The 23,403-nt window shown below is 37.0% G+C and overlaps 1 pseudogene; it reads left to right on the top strand.

Moving 5' to 3' along the window:
- The first annotated feature begins 3,101 nt into the window (after positions 1-3,101).
- LOC109034634 (cytoplasmic FMR1-interacting protein-like) lies at positions 3,102-23,362 on the top strand (annotated as a pseudogene).
- The last annotated feature ends 41 nt before the right edge of the window (positions 23,363-23,403 follow it).

Genomic DNA, 23,403 nt, shown 5'->3' with positions numbered 1-23,403 from the left:
CACTTTATTGTAATTGTTGGCAATCTTGCACTCATTTGACAACAATGCAGACAGCCGGAAAGTACAAACAGTGATACATTGGAGTTTACGGGAGTGAACCTTCTGTTGGTGAAGCCTATATATTCTGTGGCGCGGCGCCTGGTGCCACCACACCGTCCGCTTTGCCGCTTTCCTACTTTCGTGGCTGCTATGTACGTATTTCTGTCTCTCTCTCTTTCTGTTCTTAATGCAATTTACCTACTGATACATTTGATCAATAATATTTGCTAAAATTTAAAACATGTAATAAGTGTAATTTTCCTCTCTTTTCTGAAGTATTTGGGCAAGTGCTTGCCTTGCTTATCCGGACCGCACGCCACTGACGCCCCCCCCCCCCCCCCCCTTGATATGTCATCATCGTTTGTGTCATCATATATTTTAGGATGAGTTTGGTCATAAATTCATTTTTCGATCAAAATACCATTAGTTTGCGAAGTTTCAACACGAAATGTCTACCAGGACGAGTACAATCTAGGGTGAGTACCTTTTCTTTTTACCGCCGAGATCATGTATTTGTGTCAACAAATCAACAAAAGTAAGGTCAAAAATGAAATCTCCGATCAAAAGTCAACACAGACGCCGAGTTTCAACACGAAATGCCCACAAGAACGAGTAAAATTATCTTTGAGTAAGTTACAAATTTTTATGTTTCTCCGGAAAGTTTGAAAGAACGCGTAAAATTGTGTATTTGCGTCATTTTATTGAAAAAAGTAAGGTCGGAAATGAATTCTACGATCAAAGTAACCCAGGAATACTGTGGTTTAGCACAAAATCCCCAGGAATTACGAGTGGAATAGCCGCAACAAGTAGGTAAGGCGATGACCGGGGGCATTCATTCCTGATGTCGAGCCGAGCCGGTGCGAAAACGAAGTCAGTGGCTGAGACTGCTCAGAGGCGGATTTCTTGCCAGCTTTTGTGAATGATCGAATATCACCACGTCCCCGTTAGAAGCTATGGTGAAGAATCGATAGTGCGATATTCGAATAATCGCATCGATACGATATTCGATATTCGCCCAGCTGTAGGATTCAACATGGCGGCCATGCATGCATGCACTTTCCCCTGAATCTGATGTTCCCGCGCAACCACGGCCGGTGCCCGAATTTTGGATCGCTCAATTAATATTAATTTATTTAATTATTAGCCGTCGAAACTGTCATCTTCTTTGCTCACTTAGAAGTATTTCATCAATTCGAGACGAAGATTTAACCCTAGGGCCAACAAAAATCAAGAAGAATCCGTGGGAAGTGCGGTGAAACCGAAGTTCTGAGTGGATCTATACAGGTATGAGTGTATGAGTCTTTTTTCTGGTATTGCTTTCAATCGCCTCTCTTTCAACCAAATCGAGGAAACTTACACTATTGATTCCTACATGAGAACGTAGTGTTGTTCCCATAACTTGACTCCTGTGATGGAACATGTCTTTTTGTCTGTTGCGGGACTTGTCTTGGAGACTCCACTATGGACCAAGATGTATCTTTTTATCTCCTCTTACCTTATCTAGTCAATCAATGAATGCAGACCGGTTCTTGAAACTCTGTTGGTACGCCAGGACAAGATGAGGAATGTGTGAGCTTTGCGCTTGGAAGACCTTGATCCCCTTGGCCTGGGCATGCCGATAAGAGTTTCAACGATCGATTCCTGTGTGAGACTGAAGCTAACTCTAAAGAAGGAACTTCTGAGCACAGTGAAGAGTGTTTTACAGGTTTTGTTTCCCAATCCCCTGCAAATAGCAAGAACTGTGAACACTGTTGCTACACCAAATGACCATCCTAGTTCGGACTCCATTGCCAGGTGTTTCCGGCCTAAATTTCCTCCTCAAGAATCGTAACTTCCTCATTCCCCAAATGTCCTGTAACTCTCTCCTTCTTTCATTTTAATGTCGTCTAATCCCTAAAGGAAAGAGTTAGTTTGTCTGCATGTAGTCTTGCTGTGATAATGAGGCCAAATTCATAATTTTGAAAGCTCACCTAGACAATCTCTTCTCTTCCCTGTGAACCGATAGCTTAGCCTCTGTTTCACCTGATCATTTCTCTTTCTTTATTCAATGGGCCAGTTGCGCTGGTAACAGAATCAGGTTTTGATGCTTGGTTCTAGTAGATCAGCTGTAAATACAAAGATCTGTCTCAACAGCAACTCTATACCTTGAATATTAACGGAGATATCTCACCTTGACAAACTTGATTTATGACGTCATCCACTGTGGTAGTGCGTAACATGATACGTCCTACCATGGTGGATAACATCATAAGTCCAGTTTTTATAGGGGAGATACGTTGGTTAATATTCAACGTAGAAATTTGCTGTTTGGCCAGATCTTATCATTTTTAGTTGATCTGCAAGAATGAAGTATCATAACACGATTCTGAGACCAGCAGGACTAGCCCATTCTTCCACTCCTATGTTATATTTCCATTGTTTCAAGTCTAAATTTTTCGCAATTACTTGTTTACTCTGCTATCTAGAGGTGTCGTCAGCTAAGTTGGCACTTGTTTACATTCCACTTGCAAGCAATAGACGATATTAGTTGTGACATCATTATAGGGATTCTCCATTATATCGATTTGGATCCATACAATAACATTGGCGTAACCTCTTTAATGCTACTACTTAATGCGAATAAATCGATGTATTCATCGCTTTTTTGTGACGTGCCACTAATAGCGTCACTATAGGGGATTGACGGCAGCCTGATCGTGAGCTTAGTCAATCCTTGATTACTGTAGGACGACTAAACTGTAGTTGCTTGTGTATGTTATGTATTCAAGTGCCAACTTAGCTGATGACACCTCTACCTCAAGTTAGCAGTATTACTTCTGATAGTTTTACACAAGTTTGTCCTACCTCTTAAGGCTGAAAGTTATTTGACCAATTTCATCTACTCTCCACTGTCAACCCCCTCTGGTATTGAATCGTGCAACACTCAAGAATCTTTATCCTTGGTTTACAGTGTACTCTCCGTTTTTAATTGATTAGAGTGGGTATGTTTTTAAAACCATTCATTTCTCTATGACCATTATGTCTTTGATGGTTTTCTGCATAAATGAGTCAACTTCTCTAAAATGGCAGCAGATAAGCTAACATTAACTGATGCCTTATCCAAAGTCAACACCTTAGATGAGCTTAGGTTACTTGATGAACAACTGTGTATCTAAGCTCAGCCATGCCCTGTCATTTATCAAGCTAACTTCGTTACCAACTTCGAAGACTGGAATGGGTCCGTCACTGGCGTCAATGGGTGGTACATTGAAGAAGCTACCGTTCATGCCAGTTTGGGAAGCTTCACATTCCTGCTGCTTGAGCACCGTTAATCTGTTTAATTCAATGGGTGATTAATGATATCTATGATTTTTAGAAAAATCTTGCTTTTCCAAGATAATTTTGAGAATAATGAGAGAAAATCATAAGTTTTTAGTAGGGAATGAATAACATCAATAACTACCGTTAACATGCTTAAATTGGGGCTCAGAAAAAATGATTTGACTATTTTACTCTTACCTAAATCATTACAGGGCTACAGCAGGCTCAGAAACTATCATATCCAAAAAGTTAGTTCCATGCAAGTGTTTTCAACTTAAAGCAGACATTTTGAAAATTGGTAGAGGCTTCTATTTTAGAATAAAATCATTAATTATGTATTTCGTTGATGGAAGGTCAATTGAACCTTGATTTCAATTTTGAAGATTTCAAACTATCCAAGGAACCCATTGCAGATCGACCTTTAAATGTAAATGTATCCATTTTTGAATCCTTATAGTATATGCACTGAAAACAGTCAATAGCTTTTTTAATTGAAATTTAATCGACACAGGTTTTGGTCGTTTTAAAAATTCAGAGCTTTGCCATGTTGTGAATTTAAAGTTGTCAATCTACCAATCCTGTAAAATATCTATTTGTAATGCTCCAGAAGGAACTGTTGAAAGATGGCTCGGAACATGCGGTTATACTGTGCACGTGGTGATGTTGCTCTCTAGCCATCCTGCAACCGAAGTCCAATGAGCAGCCAAACTGGGTGGAAATCTATGAAAAGACTGTTGAAGTATTAGCTCCTGAAGTGAACAAGCTGCTTAATTTCATGTATTTTTAGGTGAGCATTCTAATTTTGTTAGTTTTCGACATTCGGTAGGTAATTGAAGTGGTGTATTTTAGGTGAAAACTTGCATCACGTTCTCTACCAATGTGTCTAAGAAGGCCAGAAAAACATGCAAGAAAAAAGGGATATTTGAATGCTTCAAACCACAATTTCCACTAATTGCCACAATGCTAGAACATAGTTTAGGTTACCCACCTGACACCTGTAGTATTTAGTTATATAATAAAAAGACAAATAACTAAACAAAAGTATATCAATTACACTGATAAAATGATTAAATTACTTATCTTTGTCTTTAACATTAAAAATTTTAATAAAAATATTTACTTAATTATCTTAAATTACTTCCCTCTGCTTTTTAGTTCCATGCAAAAACTGGTGATGGTGCCTATATTGCACAACTATGTGATCTTTTATTTATTTAGTATGAATTGGTACAATTGAAACAATAAAAATTGTTATAGTACATGCAAAATACCGGTCACCGTGCCTGAAATTACCTGGCGCATTTAGCAAGAAAGCGGTCTTGGCTGTGGACTTGTCAAAGGTCTTAGTCTTTTTGATATTCATTCAGTTTTTTCGTCTATTGAACTTCCATCTTATTTTTGCCAATATTCATCCGAAAATTACATTTTTCTAGGATATATGCCGTAGGTTTAGATCTCAATTGATAATACAATGATAAATTCTCGCTTGCCAAATTATAATTACTTTTTTGAACTATTGCCCTGAGGAAAGTTTCATGCTTTCAGAGAGGAAACTACCGAGTGAATTTTCTGAAAATTTTCATTTAGAGAATTGAATCAGTGAGTTCGAAAACACACCAACTCGGGTTTTTTTCGATTTTCACTTTTTTACGGTTTAGTAACACTTATGGATAGAAGCATCTGCACGCAAAAGGAAATTTTGAAATTGCAATTGGAAATTTTTAAATGCTTTATTCTCTGTCGTTAAAAATGGTGTATTGATTTCAACTTGGTGCTTTACAAAGTCTCTAAGTACTTACCCTTTGGCACCAAAAAGGTTTTTCTTAAACTAACTTCTTCGCCCGCTGCGCAGTTTTAGGTGTTTCCTGCACAATTTTTTTTTTCCGAGTTGGTGTGTTTTCGAACTCACTGATTCAATTGTAAAATCATTTTGAAGAATAATCAGGAGTTTCAGCGAATTACATACATTTGCTTGATCAAAATGGATGAAAAATTGGTGAAGATTCTGAAACACTTCAACTGAAGAGTGTCCTTACTATTCTTTGATTTTCTTAAAACTCGGAAGTACTTATCAAATCCTAATAATGAATTTGAATTTCACTCCATTCTCTTCATACTTCACTTTGATTACACAGCTCAAGAAATTTCCGATTTTGGTTTGTTCTTCGAACCAAACCAATTTTTTTCGTTTCCTAGGTGCCAAACAAGTCCGAAAATGCCCATATAAACTTCAGGAAAATTGTCTGGTGCTCAGGACGCCGCCAATTTGAATTTTGAGAAAACCGATGATTAGATTTTTGCCAATATCTCCTCAACGTTTCATCCCACGAAGAAAAAAAAGGAAACCAGTATAAAGAACATAAAATTTCCTTTAAAATCAAGAAAAAAAGAAGAAAGAACCTTAAAACGTGGCCCAAACTGTGTAACAAGGTTGGAAAACATTGCTGGGCCCATGCTGTGTGCGGGGAGGGGGGGGAGCCAAAAAGTTCAAACATTTTCAATCAGAGCCAACAATTTTGGGCTCTAATGAGGATCAGTACAAAACTGATGGGAAGAGTGTTCAGCTCAGGCAGTTTGCATTGGACTATTAAGTTGAGGTCACGTTGAGAGATCCATAATTTTGGGTCTTCTTATACTTCGTCAGTAGATCATACTAGTCAGTGAATCCAACTGAAAATCTTGCAAAATCCAAGACAGCATCAAAGCACAAGTTCGAGGTACAAGTTTTGTAATGCAAGATGGTAAGTTTCATATTAGCACTCATTAGAGCTCAAACGTCATGATTCTGATTGAAAATTTTTGAACTTTTGGGCTTTTTATCTCACTGACGAGTGTAATCTACTGATGAAGTGTAAAAAGACCCAAAATTATAGATCTCTCGACGTGACCTCACCTTAATATTCCAGTGCAAACTGCCTGAGCTGAACATTCTCCCCCATCAGTTTTGTACTGATCCTCATTAGCTCAACATTTTTGGCTCTGATAGAAAATGTTTGAACTTTTTGGCTCCCCCCCCCCCCCCCCCCCCGGCGCATAGTGTGGGCCCAGCTCTATTTTACAACCTTGTTACACAGTTTAGGCCACGTTTGTAGGTTTTTTCTTCTTTTTTCTTGATTTTAAAGGAGATTGTCGACAAAATCACAATTTAAAGGCGGAGCTAATAAACTGCTGTTTCACAGAAGTAAATCAAGTTTAGGAACTATTGATACCTATCTGTTTTCTAGAAGGAAATTTTACGCTCTTTTCCATGAGCATAACAGTTTTTTTCTCAGACAATCGTGGCTGGAAATTTGAAGCAAAGTTTCTCCTAAAATCAGCAAAAATACGGCTTTTTTAAGCTAATTTTTGAAGAAAACGTTAATTTTATGACCAAGAAAGTAAGCTAGAAAAAACAGGGGAGGGTGATTTCGGTAGGAAATTTTATGTTCTTTTTGCTGGTTTCCTTTTTTTTCCCCCGTGGGATGAACCGTTGAGGAGATATTTGCAAAAACCTAATTGTGGGTTTTCTCAATTTTGAGAAATTCAAATTGGCGGAAATTTTCCTGAAGTTTATATGGGCATTTTCGGACTTGTTTCGCACCTAGGAAACGAAAAAAGTTGGTTTGGTTGGTAGGACAGAACCTATGTTGAGCGGTGTTATTCCTCAATTTATTTACTTTTATCAAATTGTACATGAAATCTAGAAAAGTCTTACCTACTTTCTACTAACAAAATCATGTTTTATGCTCAGTCCGCATTTCAGTAGCTTCTGTGGTCACTATCATCAGTTGATTGTCAACGTTGATGGTGGCCAGGAGGGTAGTCACTACAGCGCATACTGATCATGAAAAACGTAGGTGAAAGAGTTTTCTAAGTTTGGTGCACATTTTAATCACATAACTTTCACTGTCAAGGAATAAATCGATTTAGTGAGATCACTAATCTCTAACTCCAATTATTTCTTTCACAGCGAAAAGCTATTGAAGGATTTTGTGTCGGAAGCCTACTTGCTCACCCTAAGAAAATTTATCAGTATGTTTGCGGTGCTAGATGAACTGAAAAATATGAACTCTAGTGTGAAAAAATATTTAAGTCCTTTACTTTTTGATTCGAGTTTATTAGAACTGTGAAAAGAAAAGAAGAGCCAAAAGTCACATCAGTCTGAATGCATCAAATCATCAGTTGGCCCATCGGCTAGCATGTAAATATCTGTTGAATGGTGCAATTTTTGGATTTGACATTTGTCTCTTCTTTTCTTTCCCTAGTTCTATGTCTTTCAGCCATCTGGCATATCTTCAATTGTCAAGGAATTTTACCCAAATGTGTCAGGAAAATTCCTTTTCTAAACTCTGTGGCAACCCTGTGTCGCATTGTGGAGAGTTAAGTCCCTTGTCCTTGACGTCGAACAGTTCCCTTCGTTCTGATTCATATCAAACTTCCGTTGTAGCTCAAAAGTATCGTGACAAGTCTCTACACCATTGCCTCTTTTTTCAGTGCCGCCCAGTTCTTGAAAGTTATGGCAGATTCACACACCCTGCAGGAGTCGCAGAATTTATCCATATTTCTTGCTACACAGAACTAAATTCGAAACACAGTGAAAGAGAATTTGGAAAAAGTAATTGGTTACGAAGAGCTTCTGTCCAATGTTGTCAATCTGTGTGTTGACATGTTCGAAACAAAAATGTACCTGACATCCACCGAAAAGCACATGCTGATTAAAGTGAGTATCATGTCATCCCATCTTTGCAATTTGTTCGACCTTCGATAGTGATGGGTTTTGACATTTCTTTCAAGGCCTTGAAAGTGCTTGAATTCTTCTCTACTAATAAGAGAGCTGTCAGCAGTTAATTTTAAGAACTTAAGAAACATTTTCACAAACGAAATCGCTGTCTTTCCGAAATGAGAATCAAAAATTGCGGATTCCAGCTCTTATCACAGGAAAATTACTGTGTTTCGGAAAAAATTTGGAAAAGAAGTGAACTGTTGTTCCAGTCATAAGCCAGTTAAGACTGAAAATCTCAAAATTGAGATTTTAACACTACTCTCAGAAAATGGTTTTTTAAAAATTCTCTCTGCCACTTAAATTTTAAATTGTCATTCTCTTAGATTTAAACTAAAGTTTTAAATTCAAGAAATGTAACTGAAGTTTAGGCGATTTGTGAACTTAAATTAAGGTGAATCCAGGCTTGGAACTTCGCAAAAAGAAATTAAGTCAGCAAATCATCCAAGTCTTCATTTGTGATCAGATCTGTGCTAAAGAACCTTGTCTTCTGGGAGAAAATTTTCCTTAACTTATTTCTAACGTTTAAACCTCACTTTTCCACAACCCAAGAATTTTTTTATGGAACTTCAGGACTAACATCTCCTTCTATTCTGAAGATTTTAGGGTCAAACTTGCGTCAAAATGTCCAGATTTTCTTCCTCCTTGAATTAGCATAAATTTATGGGAAATTTTCTCGGCGGAAAAAAGGTCCCTTCTCACAGATTTGGTCACAATTACATAAAAATACTGTCAGTAAAAACATCGTTTTGTCCTGGTTTGTAGGTCATGGGCTCTGGTATGTTATTGATGGACAACGAGCTCTGCAATATCAACAAACTTGACCCAAAGAAGAAACTAAATCTCAGCAAAATCGACAGAATTTTCAAGGTATCATTTTGTCAAATTTTATCACAGTGTCTCATTTTCTTCATTGACTTCGTACACTTTTCGACAAAGCAGTCAATGATTCCAAGTTGTTTGTTGCTCTAGTATTTTCCGTATTTCTCCCTCCAACTCCCAGTCCTTTCGGCATAATAGCTTAACCCTGTATCGCATTAATCAATTTTGGATCTTTGGTTCTATTATCTGGTTTTTCCAAAGTTTCTATTTCTCTTTTATGTAATAATTACGAAAGGATGAATCCTGTGATGATTGTAAAAACGAAATAAAATAAAATAAAAATTCGATAATTCAAGGTGACATCCTGCCATAGTACTGTACCAAAATCTGATCGATTAAAATCCATCAAATTTAAGGATGTCCCCCATGTCCTCACAGGGATCTGGCAGGTATGGGAACAAAATTGGGTAAACCGCAAAACCTGGAAATCAAACTTTTATCATACCCACTTGAATTTTGGTTTTTCTATCCTTCATGAACTCCATTCATGGTGAATATTTTGTAGCAATCTTTAATATTCCAATCTTGTTTTTTTTTTTAAATTGTCGTCAAAATCAATTTTTCATGTCTGATGTCTTTCTCTCTCTCCTTTTTCAGAAATCTAGAAGTTGTCCCTCTGTTTGGTGACATGCGAATAGCGCCATTCAACTATCTAAAGGGCTCGAAGCATTTCGACGCTGAAAAATGGGCCTTTGTCGAGCCCTACTACGATCAGTAAGGTTAACACAACATTCAAAGAAATGAGAACGGATAAGGAAAACAAGGAAATAGCCGATTTAGCCTTGCGTGGTTTACAATTGCTGTGTCCGAATGGAGTAGTGTTGTCACTGAGCTTTACTCGTGGAAGTTGTTGCACCCGACGGATCATCATTAAAATAAAGAATGCCTACAAGAAGCTGAAGAATATGAAAGAGTAAGTTCGTCACCATTCTTGGAATGTCCTCTCTAGGTCATAGCATTTTTTTAAGTTATTCATTTAACTTTCCCCCTCACTGAGAAGATTGAGTGAAGGCCTGCGCCTTTGTGCTGAACTTTGGATGTTTATTGCCAGGTTTTCAGCCTTTAGAGCGAAGGAAAGTGAAGCCATGTGGATCATCAATTTATTACAGGAGCAATTTTGATAAGTTAGCAGTATGAGGTTTCCTCTGATTAAATCAGCAAAAAATGCTGATTCTAGGCAAGGCTGCCTCAACCAAAATTGATTGTTGTTTTATCTTTTTATGTTATTGAATCAATTTGTACAAAAATCCTTTCGAAGGAAGGGTGAGATACTCGTGGAGATTTTTTATTTTATAGTATCAGTCAAGATGAAAAATTGTTAAAATATATTTAGATGGAGGCAAAAGAGTGTTGCCAGCTTGCAAGAGTTGCCTTTGATTCTGTAGGATTTCTTTACATTGAAAATCAAGGATATTTGAACTGAGTCACGGAGCTCAGAATTTTGAGAAAGTCAAAAATCTTTTTGGAAGATACTAGGATGTAAGGAAATTTTCGTATTCATCGGCACTCCGTATAATGTGTATTTTTCAAAATTCTCAATTTGTCCTTTTGTCTCTTCATTTCAATATTTTTCTTAATGCAGTCAGCTCTTCAGATTCTATTTTTATTCAAGCATTTCCTTCAATCTTTGTAAATTTCTCTTTGTTGCTTTTAACCTTTACTTTCCTTTGCTCAGGCAACACGCTACAACTACACGGAAGAGGAAAAATTTGTGCTAATCAAGGTTATTGCAGTGATCAAAGGCCTGCAAGTTTTAATGTCTCGTATGGAAACCTTTTTTACCGAAGCCATCAGACGCAATATTTATGCCCAACTCCAGGACTTGGTGCAAGTAATTCTCAGAGAGCCTCTCAGAAAAGCTATAAAAAACAAGAGAGACTTAATCAGAAGGTACATTATCTATTCCTCTCTTTCCTTTAAATCTCTTCAAATCTTTTCTTTAAAGCATCATTTTTTAGGGTGACAAGTTTTGAAAAGATAGGTGCAAGGTGGAAATGGCAAAGCATTCCGTTGCAGAACTTTGAAATTCTTTCCGCAGGCCATAACATCTAATTATTTTCAATTCCAAGAGACTTGGCAACAAAAAAAAAAAGAGAAAAAAGAGAAAAAAAAAGAAGAAAAAAGTGATTTTTGTGATCTAAGTCTCTATATAATAGATTTTGTTACATGCACCAAATCTTCCAATCATTAGAAGGTCTTGGCTTTAGTCAGTTTTTTTTTTTGCATTTATTTTCTTGTGGAATTTTGGCAGTTTTAAGCTAAACAATTCAATTTTTTTAAGCACAAATGAAAATTTTTATTTTAGAATGAATCATTCATAAGAAAGTAATCGCCTCCTCTCTTCTTTCATAAGAATTCTTGCAATTCAATTTTAATGCATTTAGACAGAATTTCAGTTATTAAATTTGACTGCGATCAGGGCTTATTATGAGGTTGACCTTGCTTAATGTATGTTCTTTTCATTTTTACATTGCAGTATTTTGGTTTCTGTTCGAGAAACATGTGCCGATTGGCAGTGAGGGGTTGAGCCATCAGCGGATCCGGCGCTGAAAGGAAAGAAAGATCCTGATTCTGACTTAGGTATCAAAGTGCCTCAAAGGAATGTCGGTATGTAACTAAATTATGCACCACTTGAATAGGATGAAAAAAATTTGAAGTTCATTTAATTTTAGCCTGTACTCAATTAACTCTGTGAAATATAACTAGAATACTTCAATGAGTGACTCGAAAATCCATCTAAGTAAGAAATCTCTTAAAATTATCGTTAAACATTTGTTAAATTTTAGACTCTTGAATGATTCTGTGTAAATGGTGTTTATTACTGTTTCAAGATGTTCGGTGTGTGACTGTTCTATCCATGTTGCACAATAAATGGACTGCGTTAAACAGAAAGGAACCAAGCCATATCAGCTATTGCCAAATTTAATTGGGCGAATTAATTTTTTACATGAAAACGGTTGGGCGGATTTTGGTGCAAATTTCAGTGAATTTTCTCCATAATATGAAGCAAATTCCTTAAAATTTTCAAAGGAATCCGCACAAACGTTCTCTCGTAAAAAATTGACTTGCCCAGTTAAATTTGGCAATAGCTGATGTGGCTTGGTTCCTTTCTGTTAAACGCGGTCCAAATGGAAATAGCTTCTTGTCGAAACACACGAAAAAGTTAGAGGGTATGGAGAAATTACAATGAAACCACTGAGGCTTTTTTTTACGACATTGTATTATTGATTGGTGCCTGATTGTTAATAGTGAGCCGCAAACTTCCTGTTTTCTTAATCGTAAACTGTCAACTGTTTCTTCAGAGCGGTTGGAAAGCTCCATAAACATTTCCAGTTAATTATTGACTTAATTTTTTTGTTGCCATTTAATGAAAATATTAAAAATTTTATAGTCAGGTGGGGAAAGGACTTTAAGGAAAGATATTGATGGCCAGTATCAGATGCAAATAGACCAATTCCCCAAAACCTTGTACTATTGGAATCATTTGCTCGGTTTTAGTGATGAGAACGTTTCTTTTAAAGTTTATTCAGGCCATTTTGAGCATACCAAACTCCATAATAAAGAAGACATAAAATCCAGAAAATGGATTAAATGGAATTCAGCAGACAATTTTTCACTGATGATAAAGGTTTCTCATAAACGTTCCACAGTTCCTCAAAAGAGTTTGATTGCCAAAAATTTGATACTTTTCGTTCCCTCAATGTGCAAAATGAATTTTAGTAAACCTTGGAATTGGTCATTTTCCAAGTATTCAAAATTTTTGTCTTATTTTTCAGAATAAAATTATGAAGTAAAAAAAAAGGTGTAGTTGACCTTCTTGATCACTTCTCTGCATTCAGCGGAAACTTCAGTTTTTTCTGAGTTGAGCAGTTGTCAAAGCAAGACACTGAATAATTGTAACCAAGTGACCCACTTACAGTCTTTTTCATTTTAATCCTATCCTTTCTTAGCGCACAACAGATCCTACTAAGTGAATGGATCCACTACAATACCAGCATTAATGCAATTCCTCTCTACGGATCAACTTTTTGTTTTATTTCAGAGTCCTTACAACAATGCTGTGATTTATCTCAACTATGGTATCGTGAATTTTACCTTGAAATGACCATGGAGCGACGTATTCAGGTAAATATAGGAAACATACATCACCATTTAAAGTGAGCTACAAAATTAATTTTTTGTCTCGGGAATTCAGGACTAATATCTTTCAATTTTGTAGATTTCAGGGTCAAACCTATGCTGAAATATCCATATTTTCTACCTCCGTGTATTTTTCAAATGTTAAGAAAAATTTGCTCGCGGAAAAGAAGGTCCCTAACTTAACCTCTGTTCGCACAGAGATTTTTCTTCTGTAGTTCTGACTTCTTTCTCTGAAACTGAGAAAAAAGCGACGTAGTTAGGTTTGAAGAATCCACAGGGAAACACAATCTAGCATGTATTATAAATCGACGGAACAAGTCCGCAACAATGTATCTCGTTTGTGGTGTTTGAAAATCTCCCCTTCTATTTTATTCTTTTGAAGGAGAACAAATGGACAACATTCTTGAAATTTTCAGAGAATTTTCTTGGCACTGAGAAGAAAAATCTCGGCAGTTTTTAAGAATTGCCATTGAGTAGTTCTTCATTTAAAAAATTAAGTATGTCAGGAAGTCTGCGGCTACGCAAACCAAGATACGTGGTTGCAGACTTACACTGTTGAAATGTATTAAATGAAGACCAAAATGTCTTTATCTTGAGAAAACAGAGAAGAATCGGAAAATTAAAAAACTCAAACTCACAAAATAAAATTAAAAAGCCGACGCGTTTCGGGACACCTCGGTCCCTTCTTCAAGGCTAAATTCCGACTGCGGAATTTAGCCTTGAAGAAGGGACCGAGGTGTCCCGAAACGCGTCGGCTTTTTAATTTTATTTTGTGAGTTTGAGTTTTTTAATTTTCCGATTCTTCTCTGTTTTCTCATTTAATTAGCTCACAGTTTGTTACCTCGGTTTTTTCCGTTAGTTTCGTTTGTTTTCGACTCTTTCGGTTCGTATGTCTTTATCTTACTGTATAAATTCCCTGTTTGTAAGCTTTAATTTATGTTTCAATGTCATTATCATCCTTGCACTCAACTCTCATCTGCCTCTGTTGTAGGTTTTGTCGGCCCTTGCCACATGCGCCATATGTGTAGATTATTAGGTTACCAAGGCATTGCAGTAGTGATGGAAGAGCTCCTCCAAATCGTCAAATTACTCATCCAAGGAAACCTCCTTCAGTTCACTAAGACTTTGATGGAAGCAATGCCCAAAACATGCAAGCTTCCACGATATGACTATGGATCTCCAGGTTTTTTCAAGTTATCATCCTATTTTTTAATCTGGCGATAGATTCTTCTTCTTTTTTCGAATTTGTTGTGTTCCTTATCCTACCATGCTGAGAAAAAAAGCCGTATGAACATTTGAGAGTTGTCAAATTTCCCTTGATAAATTGTTCATTTTTTATGAACTTTATAAATATTTTCCCTTGAAATTTTCAGGACCTTTCGGTGGAATTGCGAGCAAAATTATCTGATTAACTGGAAGGAAAATAATCACAAGTTTACAAGGAAATTCGAGTTTTATTGAAGGAAATACAGCAATGCCTGAAGGTTCATACGGCGTTCTTCCTTAGTGCGGCAGTATAGAGACAAAAGTAGAGAGTGAACCAGTAAATCTGCCATCAAAAGGAAAGATGCTGTAACTCAACTCTAGATTTTCACTTTATTTCTGAAGAAAATTATTATTAAACAAACGCAAATGCATACATATTCTTCAGATTTTCAGTACGGCTTTGGCTCATCATTGAAAATACAAATCAAAGAAATGACACATGGTGAGGATCAGTTTCCTCCAAATTGAACTTAATAGAAGGAAAAAGATAGGAAAATCTGAAAGTAGATGTAACATTTTTGTTTTGTTCGGCAGGAGAAGATCTGATGTAAAGGACCTATGTCACGTTTTTTCTCCTCAAATTTCACTCACTAAATGATGGATGCACTTGCCAGTTTGGAAAGTAAATTCTTGAGCCTAATATGAATGTTCACCAGGAAATGAATCTGAAGATTTTTTTGTTTGCAATTGTTTGAAAGATCAGTTTCTCTTTGTTTATTTAGTCATTGTAGTGTCGAATAGCGTTATCTGAGTGTCACTTATTTACTTTCTTACGAATATGTAGCAGAGCAGAGAATGAAGAGGCAAGAAAAGTAATTTTTCTTAACTACGGCATTCTTTTAAGTGTTTAAAATATTGTTTGTTTATCCTTGAAAAATCCCTAATATTCCATAATTTTACTCATTTAAATTCCTTGAAAGGTCCTTGATTTTTGTTTTAATAAGCTATCATGAGCTATGGTCGCTTAATCATTGTCATGTTATGAGTGAAAAGTAATTAATGATCTCTCTTCTATTTTTCAGGGGTCCTAGGTTAATTGCTCAATTCAACGATATCGTGCAATACCCAGATGCCAGGACGGAATTGTTTCACAACTTCCATGAGTTCGGCAACACAATCCTACTTTGTCTGCTCATGGAGCAGGCACTCGTGCGAAACGTGCGATCTAGTCCATGCTACCGCATTCCAGAACATCTTGCCAAGGCTACTTTGTAAAGGTAAAGATTCTCTCCATCTGAAGCTTGAAGTGTCCAAAAAGTATACAAAATATGAAACTTTCAACGGATAGTCCAATATCCCCTCCAAAAAATGTCCAATTTTTAAAGGGGTCTTGAATAGAAAAGTTAGAGAATTTTGTCCAACTCTGAAAAGCAAGTGGATTTTACTGGGGAATCTTGACATTTTTTCTTTTAGCAAAGAATTATATTTTTTTCAATTTCATGAGATAGCGTGCTGAACATTTTTTGTGATCTCTGTTCTCAAAAGAAAGACAAAGTCTTAACTCAGAAAAAATGCGGCATTTTTTCTGTTTAATATCTTTTGCAGATAACGATTGACACGATACAAAGTTCCAAAATCAAGTCCTGAATAAGATATGAACAAATATTTTAAATTAAATAAAATGGAAGTCTGATAATACAAATGACATCATTTGTATATTTGCCGTTTAACCAATGTTAATTGTAAACACTTCAATCTTGTTCAGGAGTTAATTTCTAGACGTCTCATTGTGTAGTTTGTTATCCTTGCTAATATCATAGAGTAAACATGCTGCACAGTACTTAATCTCCTAGCCTTTGTAAAGGCTCATCATCGTATTTCGCTCTTGTGTCTGAAAAAGAGATTTTTTAATGGCAATTCTCTAATAATTTGCTTTATGTTTCAGAAGTGAGAAACCAGAAGTTAAATTGCGGAAGCTAGAAGCCAAATTTGATTCTCTTTATGTGGTCGCGCATGTAGAAAAACTTGGATCTGCCAGGGTGAATAATTTATAAGTTGGCATCCTATCAGACAGAAAAAATTATACCATGGCTTACCTTTAGATACAACGAAAGTAACTGATATAATGATTCCTGTTGTTCTGTGCAAAAATTGGACAACATCAAATGAATCGGCTCATGCGAAAACCGCTAATGTCCATTTTCTCTAATTTTGAGAGAACTGCAAAAAACTGTAGGAGCCTTTAAAATGCGGAATTAAAAAATGTTCAGAAGTTAATTATTACAGGAGAGGATTGTAGAAAAGGATCCCTAACAGTTTCCAGCTCCTCCTCTGTCTGGGATGGAATAATTAAAAAGAAAAGACTCTGGACATCAGCGGTTTTCGCATGATCCGTGAAAATCTCCGAGGTTTGGAACCGTTTGATACTTTCAAAATTCATTCTATAGATATTTAAACGGTAGATTATCATTCAAATAAAGTTGTAAAACTAAAATTCTTGACAATTGCGGCACTTAAAGCAAGTTTCATCATGAAACGACCAGCAATAAACTGGACCTTAGCGGTTTTCGACATGATTCGTGCATGGTCGGTTCTAAATTATCGAAAACTCATATTTTTCAGTATGCCTTTCGGGTTACGAATGTTATCCTTACGTATTTTGATGCGCTGAATCTGATTATGACCTCCGTTTTTTCCCATTACCCTCAAATTTCCCGAAATAGCCGATTTTACTTGGGAAAATGACCATTTTGGGGCATTTTTGGTGTTTTTCCGACTGCTATCCCCTGCATAATGTAGGTAAAATTTTTCGTAGCTACGAGATTCAATTATACTGATGTCTTTTTAACTGATGGGTCCGGAAATTACCTTAATTTTTCCCGCCCACCTCTCAGTTTTCGGGGAAAGCAACTTTATCCTGGGAAAATGAGCAAATCTGACGCATGTTTGTCGTGCATGCAATGTATTTTTATAAATTTTCCTGGACCCGTGGTAGCATGTTACTCATGTATTTTGAGCTGCTAAATCCGAATATGACCTTGGTTTCTTTCTATCACACTTCAGATTTCCGGTAAAGCCGAGTTTTCCAAGCCTAAAATTGTGTATTGTTAAAGCTTTGCCGGATCGAAGTGTATTCAAAATTCATTGTATGAATGTCTCCGACATGTGATACATCGGTTCCTTTGTATTTTGATCTGTTGATTTCAAATATGATCTCAGATTTTTCCGATCACCCATCATTTTTCCGGAAAAGTCGCTTTTCCTAGGAAAACGCTGTTTTCAGATATTTTTGCGATGATTTTTCTGCTCTAAGGAGTTTCAGAAATTCTCCGGTAGGTGATAACGAATTTCTAAGGTCATATTCGGGTTTTTCAGCTTAAATTACATGAGAATCGATATATCACACATGCGGGAAATTTTTTGAATTTCCCTGTCCGGAACAGTCCGGAAAAGCTTTTGTCCTGGAAAAATCGGACCTTCTAGAAGACGGTTGTCAAAGATGAGTGAAGGTCAAATTCAAGTTCAGTGCCTCTTAATACAGCTAGAGAGACCTAAAGAGGATATCGGAAAATTTCTGAAACTTCCTAGAGCAGAAAAATCCTCGCAAAAACATCTGAAAAGAGCTTTTTCCTAGGAAAAGCGACTTTTCCGGAAAAATTATGGGCGATCGGAAAAATCTGAGAACATATTTGAAATCAACAGATCAAAATACAAAGGAACCGATGTATCACATGTCGGAGACATTCATACAATGAATTTTGAATACACTTCGATCCGGCAAAGCTTTTACAATACACAATTTTAGGCTTGGAAAACTCGGCTTTACCGGAAATCTGAAGTGTGATAGAAAGAAACCGAGGTCATATTCGGATTTAGCAGCTCAAAATACATGAGTAACATGCTACCACGGGTCCAGGAAAATTTATAAAAATACATTGCATGCACGACAAACATGCGTCGGATTTGCTCCTTTTCCCTGGATAAAGTTGCTTTCCCGGAAAACTGAGAGGTGGGTGGGAAAAATTAAGGTAATTTCCGGACCCATCAGTTAAAAAGACATCGGTATAATTGAATCTTGTAGCTACGAAAAATTTTACCTCCTTTATGCAGGGGATAGCATTAGGAAAAACACCGAAAATGCCCCAAAATGGTCATTTTTCTGAGTAAAATCGGCTTTTCCGGAAAATTGGAGGGTGATGGAAAAATCGGAGGTCATATTCGGATTCAGCGCCTTAAAACGCATAAGGATCACCTAATTTCGTCCAGGAGACATTTTTTTTATTTTGGTTTGTTCTACAGTATAATGAGGCATATAACGAAAGATGGACATTAGCGGTTTTCGCATGATTCGGACCACGCCCCCCCCCCCCCCCCCTGAAAAGGGCTTCAAACCTAAGGAACTAACATTTTCACCTCATTAATGAGTGTGTCTGACCTCCGAGAGTATTTTAACCCAAAAATCTCAAAATTGAAAAAAATGAACATTAGCGGTTTTCGCACGAGCCTATTCAAATGCATTTAGGCTAGTTCCAGTTTTAATCTGTCCAATTAATGTGATAATACCAATTGTATTTATCAAATGAGATCCTCAATATAATGGGTGTCCCAAAAGTACTGCACGTTTTTTTTCTTCGGGCGAACGGTAGCAGATATTAAAATGCGGTTTGTGTAGAGTTAACGTTCTAGTAAATACTGATAAAACAAGACCAATCCGAGCTCTCTAAGTAAAAAATGACTGAGTTACAGTGTTTTGAAAATGATATGTCGAACTGATCCCTCCAGGATTTTTAGTTTATTGCATTCTTTGATTTTCAAGGGATGGTGTACCAACATTTTGTCCCTCTTGGGCAGACTATCACTAAGGAGTACTACAGCTCTGTACTGATGACACGACGTGATCACATTGCCAAGAAGCGGCCAGAGATGAAGGAGACATGGCTCCTGTACCATGACAACGCCCGCCCCCACATGGCCCAGTACAAGAGTACTAAAGCACTACTAGCCCAGTACTAAAGAGTATGGATAAACACAAGATTGTCTGTTTTCTGCACCTCGCACCCTGCGACTTTTGGTTGTTCCCTATGTCAAAGAAGGGCTTAAGAGGCAAGAGGTTTAATTCCGTCAACGAAATAAATAGAGCTGTTGAAACTTTCTTGAACAACCTCAGGAAAGAAGATTTCGAAAAAACATGTTTGCAGAAGTGGGAATAACGTTTGCAGTACTGTGTGGAAAGTGAAGGAAAGTACTTTGAAAAGGAAAGTAGTGTCCAGTCGTCCAGTGAACAGTAAAGAAGAGTAAATGCTAGTAATCTTGGTAAGATTCTGTTGAATTAATTTAATAAAACCACTTGAATCTTTAATTCTTTGTTTTTTTTTTCCAGAAAAAAAAAATGCTAAAAATCCTGGAGGGGTCAGTTTGACATGTCATTTTTAAAACACTGTGACTTAGTCATTTTTTGACTTAGAGAGCTCGGATTGGTCTTGTTCTATTGGTATTTACTAGAACATTAACTGTACACAAACTGCATTTTGATATCTACTACCGTGCGCCTGAAAAAAAAAACGTGCAGTACTTTTGGGACACCCATGTAGGAGCAATTCAGTCTCATCAGATTGCTTTTCGAGCGTGGTTCTGTGTAATGTCAAGATCTCTTTCTTTTCGTTTCTCTGTGCTGGTTTTTCTTTTCTTTTGGTTTCGATCAATAATCTCTGCTTTTTATCTTCTTCTAGCAAACTATGATTGCCAAAGAAGGAGACCTTTTGACCCGCGAGAGATTGTGCTGCGGTTTGTCGTTATTCAAAAACGTCTTGTCTCGCCTTCGTGGGCTCCTAGATGATCCCACCTGGGTGGGAGTACCGCCCACCAACGGAGTCATGAATATCGATGAGCGCACGGAATTTCATAGGCTGTGGTCCGCTCTGCAGTTCGTTCATATCATTCCTGTCGGAGAGACGGAATTCACTGTCCAGTGAGTACTCTCTCTTGATATTGAATTTATAACAGGGGGATGTCCAGCTAAATTCCAAACTACTCCCAAATCTCCCCCCCCCTTAATGTTACTCACTGCATCTCTACTTAACTTGGGCCCTTTTCATTTCTTTTGAAGAAAAGTATAACATTGATTTTCTTTAAATTATGGTGCAGTACTGATTATGATGTGTAAAAAATTCATAGAAAATGTTGAACGGTTCTGTTTTTTTCAAAACTCGAATCAGAGAGGCGTTGCTGCTGTGTTGCACTGCTTAAATGTGTCGAAAAATGGATGGGTTGCAATATTTTACATTCTTTGGTCCTTTTAATCTCATCAAGTTGTATGCTCTAGTATTTTTCTGCATTAATAACTCCAAATAATCTAGTGCAAGTAGATGCGAGAAAGTCTTCAGGGACCTCCCTCAAAAAATGGGTGTTCTACTTCACTCATCGCTCTTGCAGGATGAGACCCCTTTCCAAAGAGTGTTTAATTCAAGTAGACAATATTTACAAAGATATTAATGTGCTTAAATCTCTGGATGGTTTATTTTCTCTTTTATTATGATTCGTGTGTTGTCCTGCAGGGAACTTTTCGTTGAAGGTCTTAACTGGGCTGGCTGCTCGATGATTGTTCTTCCAGGACAGCAATGCAGATTCGAAGCCCTCGACTTCTGTTATCATATTTTAAGAGTCCAGAAGGTTGACGGGAAAGACCAAAACATCAAAGGCATTGTAAGTCCATTTAATCATTTTTAAATTTTTTTTTTTGTCGTCCCCCCCCCCCCCCCCCCCAAACCAGTTTTGAAGCAGTGAGCAGTGGCTGAATACCAAAAATACTCGAGTGTATAAATGAACAGATCTTTCATTTCTTTTCAATGTTTGCCTATTCAGTAACCCATGTTTATTTTATCCCCCCTCCCCCCCCCCCCATAAATTATTCTCTAGTTTTTTCTAAGAGATTATTGAGTAATCACTAATCCTTGCACGTATGGGAAGTAACAAGTTGACTTCATAGGGTGTCTTCAGCTCTTGAAAACCAGGAATTGTCAGGAAATTCCATCAGGTCAGGGAAATCTGGAAAAAGTCATGAAATTTTATGGTAGAAATCAGGAATTTGTAAAATCTTGAATGTTGAAATCTGAAAAAATATCACTGGTGTCCACACAATCGAAAAGAAGCTCATCAGTTTGGTTAGGAGCTCAATGCCCGGAGTTATTTGTAAGTAGTCATTTGTAAGTAGTGAAATTAGCCAATGCCAAAAATTGTTCATTTTCAGTTCCATGTGTGAAAAAAGTCGACATGGAAAGTCAGAAAATTTTAGCAAGGGAAAACCTGCAAAAGTCAGAGAATTTTTTCCTGCTGAGGCTGTAGACACCCTGTTCAGCTCACAGGAATTTTCTTGGATTTTTTGGAACGAAAACAACCAACAAAATCGAGTTCAAAGATGCGTAGTTTGAGCTTCCATTCCGATGGAAATTGCTGAGAAAACTAAGATAAAACAGAAAAATATCTGTCCTGTTGCAGATACATTGATGAGTGACCCATTGGGACTCCTCTGCCGAGATTCATGGTCTGAACAGCATTGTTGCCAGACAGTGCTGAAATTCCAGTGTATTTCTACATTTAACTAATGTCAAACGTTCATATCTTTTCTCACAATCCAGCAACCTTGCTGAGCAGACATTCCATTACACAACTGCATGCAGTGGAAACAATGAAAGAATCAGGATTTGCCCAAATAAAAGACAAATCTTGTCTAAGAAAGATTAATTGATCTGGAGTGAGTACACCTAAAATCCTTAATTATCCAAAGTATCCATCTGTTTCCTGAGCTAGGTTTTCTGAGTGTTGTTAATTTCTTGTTTCAGAACCTCAAACGGATGGTGGACCAAATTCACAGGTTCCAGGTGCTGAACTCTTAGATATTGGCAACTTTAAACAAGTACCTGAAATCAAGTGGACATAACAGTGCCTCAGTCGAACATGTCCGCTGCTTCCCGCCACCGATTCACCCCTCCCTTGCAGCGCACGCTCACTACTATTGACCGGAGAACCTGCAGTCACAATCCATGCAACCTCTAAATTCCCATGCTGAAAGGAATTTATGATTTATCAGATTAATGTAAACAGTAAAGTTTTAATAATTAATTGATTGATTGATACTTACACTAATATGCCTGCCTCACAGGATGAATTTAGCAGTCAAATATGGGAGTCAACAGTTGACATTTTGTAAATTTGGGTCTTCTTAACAAAGATTTACATCGAATTTAGTCAAATAGTGTAGACAAACTGATTACTGCTAAGCTCAGATCTTCATTGGTACCCTTAATTTTGAGCCTTAAATGCAAAATTCAGGCATCCATGACTTCCACATTCAGGAAATTAGGCAGGCATTATATACAGAGGGATATTTGAGAGATCACTGCGGTACCAGAGTGAATGTTTCATCATTGAAAATTTCAAAAGAAATTGTACATGCCCTCACTGACTTTGAAAATGAGGTCTGTCCCAGCAGATCAATTCGTCACCTTCCAGGCAAAGTATCACAAGCGCCATGCGACGTTTAAAAATTTCAGCCACCATTTTATTTTTTTACAGAGAAATTGTTCAACGAAGCTGTCCGAAAATTTCACTGAATTTTCTTTGTGCTGCCGATAAAATTTAGTGAAATTTTCAAACAGATTCAACCAACAATTTCTCAGTAAAGAAATAAAATGGCGGCGGAAATTTTTAAACGTCGCATGGCGCTTGTGATACTTTGCCTGGAAGGTGACGAATTATTGCTATATAGTGAATTAAATGGAATTGAAGACATAGCTAGTTTGTGCATTAAAAGAAAGAACTTATGCTGTAGCATATTATGACTTATTCTTTTTTTCCAAGTTAGCTTTTTTGAATGGCTAAAGTCACACATGACTTTCAGAATAAATTTGAAAGGTCATTGTCAGATTTAATGAGTTGTTTCCATGTTGGACTTTGACTTTTTGAACAGGAGTGTATCTTGTAATTTTGTTTCTTGCAGTTTAGAAAATAAAGAAAAAGTCTGAGGAATGAAAAGAGATTTTTTACTTACACAGTAACGCAATGCAATCCTGCAGTCCAAA

Source organism: Bemisia tabaci, chromosome 7 (assembly GCF_918797505.1).
Source record: "Bemisia tabaci chromosome 7, PGI_BMITA_v3".
Lineage (NCBI taxonomy): Eukaryota > Metazoa > Arthropoda > Insecta > Hemiptera > Aleyrodidae > Bemisia > Bemisia tabaci.
This window is presented reverse-complemented; position numbering and strand designations above follow the sequence as displayed.